Below are 3,707 nucleotides of genomic sequence, written 5' to 3'. Positions count from 1 at the left end.
GCGTTTTTCGGTAATTTTTACCTTTATGTTTATTTTCTAGTTTTTTCTAGAATTTTTAACTTTGCTTCACCGTCTTATTTATTTAAAAAATCATAAATAAACATTAGAAAAAAACAGATTTGAAATAATGTCTTTTTTTCGAATATATTTTGCTGAGATAAAATAGATATTTGAAATATGCTTCAAATTTCTTACACGGATCATATTGAATACAACTTTCTCTTGAATAAGTTTCTGAGAGACTTTGGTGAGATTTTAGAAGTGCAGCAGCCGTCTAATTGCTAATTGTGAAGAGAAATATTGAGTTTGAACTCGATTCAGATAATATTAAGGATTCTGAATAAAATTTACAAAAAACTCTTTTTTTTCGCATATGAAATACGTTTTAAACTTCATATGGGGCTTTTTCTATCTAAAAAATTAACTATTTTATTTTTGGTTCAAAATTAATTTGTTTAGTTGAAACTTTAAGCATTTTATTAAAAACCCATTTGCTTTAAGTTGAAAATTTACCTTTTTAGTTGAAACTTCAAATATTTGGTTGAAATGTTATGTATTTTGTTTAAAATTTGTCTTTCTAGTCAAAAAATTAATCTTCTTGTTTGAAAATTTTACTTTTTGGTTGAAAATGGAACTATTTAATTTTTAGTTTAAAATGTATCTATATTAGTTGAAAATTCAACTAATCGGTGAGAAAAATATAGAAAGTTACGAAAGTGCGTACTTTGAAAATGTCTGTCAGTAGACAATGTTATATTTGTGAAATTCAGAAAAACTAACCAATGATTAAAATATTAAATTTTTACATTCTCATCAGAGAAGTTATTACATTTGTTTAAAGTTTGACTCCCCCTCCCCCCAGTTTTTGTCTAAGGTCCACGTTTTGAGACCCGCTGAACCTGAAAAACAGGTTTTTACAAATGTGCATTCCTGTATGTCCGCCTGTATGCCTGTCTGTTTCCACAATAACTTTTGAAAAAATCTTATCTATTCGATTGGCCTTTAGCACACTCTCTGAGTGTCAAAAACTAAAGGTCAAGTTCGCTAGCCAGATATTTTGCTAAAAATTCAAAAAGTTGAGCATTTTCAAAAAATTTGAGGACATTTTTTTCAAGTTTCAAAAATTTTCTGTACAGATTTTCATAGTATTTAAAAAGGCGGACAATGTATCTCAATGGCTTTTTTGATAAAACCAAAATTTACCGGAGTTATAGAATTACAAAATTACAAAAGGCACACGAAAGTCAACATCTCGAAACGAGGTTAGATAAGAGGGACAACTGCAGATAAAGTAGAATGTATATACTTTCGATACTGGTTACGGCGTAAAGTTACTTTCGCAGTCGCCTGTTTCTACTTTATAGTCTAGGGTTGAAAACACAACTTTCGACCTGCTACGGGGGCATCGAAAGTCAAATTTTCGATACATGTGTTATGAAAAATAATATGCATTACTAGGAATGTAAGTACAGCCGTCACTTCGCCTAGGCAGCAAACTTCGCACTCGTTGCAATCGCTGTGTTTCATCCCTTGCAATGCAACATACTATTTCATCTCGTGTGTAGGGTTTCAAAAAATTAAATTTTCTATGTCCCTAATGCTATTTCTATTATCATTCTATTAGCTTGGACTTTGGTACACTCTTTTAGAATCCTAAACTAAAGATCAACTTCGTTAGCCAGCCCTTTTGGATAAAAATTCAAAAAGTGAGCGCACTTTGAATATTTTTGAGAACACTTTTCTCAAAATTCAAAAATTTTCTGTACGGATGTTCATATAATATTCAAAAAGTTGAACAATTTATCCTGATGAGTTTTTTCATAAATCCATAAATTTCCCGAGTTACAGCATTTACAAAATTGTAAAAAAACACACGAAAAATCAATCAAAAATTCAAATTTTGACCGCATACAAAATAATGGAAAATCCAAAAATTACATTTTTTGTTGTGCGAGGGTGCGTGCATGCGCGCGCTCGCGTGTGTGTGCTTGTAATTTAGAAGTTTAAAACTGTAAGGCTGCTCAGCAGACCGCATGTGTAAAGTTTAAATCATAGAAATAACATTGTAAATGGACAAATTCATTTGATATAAAAATTTAAAAAGTTGCAATAAAATGTTTAATAACAACATTTATTTTTCAACAATGCGCATTTGTTTAACGGGACAATCAAACTACGTCTGTTTTAATACCACTGCAAGTTATGAATTATAATAATATACATTTATGGGGATGATGTAAAATTTCAGGGAAAAACTTGAGTGCGAAGCACGAGATACGTGATGAGAATGTGTTCGTTAAAGTCGAAGAAGCTTCAACAATAGAGAATTCACGATCACCAAATTAGGTATTTTCACTTCAACCATCAGCTAACTTCACTTCGTTAAAAGCTTAGGGGAAAACTATAGACCAAATGCATGGAACAACATTTTATTTCTGTAATATCTTTTGTAATTAATCATAATTATTATAATTTTTTATTTTATTCAATTGTAATTAAAAAATAAAAACTATTTTTCAAGTACACTCATATAGAAAAAGTGTAGTCTACGAAGTGAAGTTAGCTGGTGATTGAAGTGAAAATACCTAGTTACTGTTGTCGATGCTTTTACCCACTTCATATCTGCTTTTACCTTTAGTTTTAAAAAGTTTGTGCCCAAAGATCGAGCGCGTAGCGCGAGATAAATACATTATCGAGTGCGAAGAGCAAGAAACAACAGTCGCGCGCCCCGGGCGCGCTCAAACATGTGAGCGAAGCGAACCGCGAGCGCAACGCGCGACGCGAATGTGCCCACGAAGCAGGCAGATTTTTTCTTCTCACACTGAATGAATTCCTCTCTTACGTTGCTTCATAAATAAACTATAAATTTTTATTATTAATTTGTACAAAAAAGCTATTTTACATTAATTAAATTTAAATTTTCGCGTACCTTTGACTAGAACAGTGAGCGCTACCTAGCGGCTGATAAACTTCCTAATTATAACATACAAACATCTACTTTATTGACGGATTTACTCACATTTACCACGGACATAGGAAACACTAGGCATGCCATCCTAACTTGAGCGAGCGGAGTTGAATATCTTTGGTTGAATCCACGGTAGGGGGAGAGCCGCCATCTTACGATGTGCCATTTGATTATGCGCACGAGCATTTTTGCCGACAAATTGTGCATGAAAATATAAACATGTGAGCGCTGCCATGTTTGGGACATCAAAAGGTGGCGGACCTCCCCCCTCATTGCATCACCCCCGCAATGGCATGCCTAGTCCCAAAGATATTACACACGTAGATGCGGTGCGGGGCGTCAGAGTGGGGAATTATATATATAGGACATTACATTTTCTGCCCGTACTACGTTCACCGTACTACGAAGTCGAATTCTTAATTTCTCATTCTTCGTAAAATATGACGGTAAAGCATTAGAAAGATTTTTTGAGGTTAGAAAAGTTTGACATGTATCACTCAATTTTTTCAGATCTGAAGCTTGGTCCAGGTTTTCTGAACGTAGTCTTTTTAAAAAATAGTAAAAAAAAGTTTTCTCGAGAAATATAATTTTTCAATTCAAAAAAAAAAAGAAACTAGAAAGAAGTTTCGCGATAAGCCTGTAATATAATCACAGCTTCCTCCTTCGATTAGATAAGCAGCCCTATATATTTGAGGGCTTCAGGGCCACTAGTTTAGTTCTAATCTTGACTTTACTCTGT

The sequence above is a fragment of the Belonocnema kinseyi genome, chromosome 7, assembly GCF_010883055.1.
Source record: "Belonocnema kinseyi isolate 2016_QV_RU_SX_M_011 chromosome 7, B_treatae_v1, whole genome shotgun sequence".
Taxonomy (NCBI): Eukaryota; Metazoa; Arthropoda; class Insecta; order Hymenoptera; family Cynipidae; genus Belonocnema; species Belonocnema kinseyi.
Note: the sequence above shows the minus strand (reverse complement) of the source record.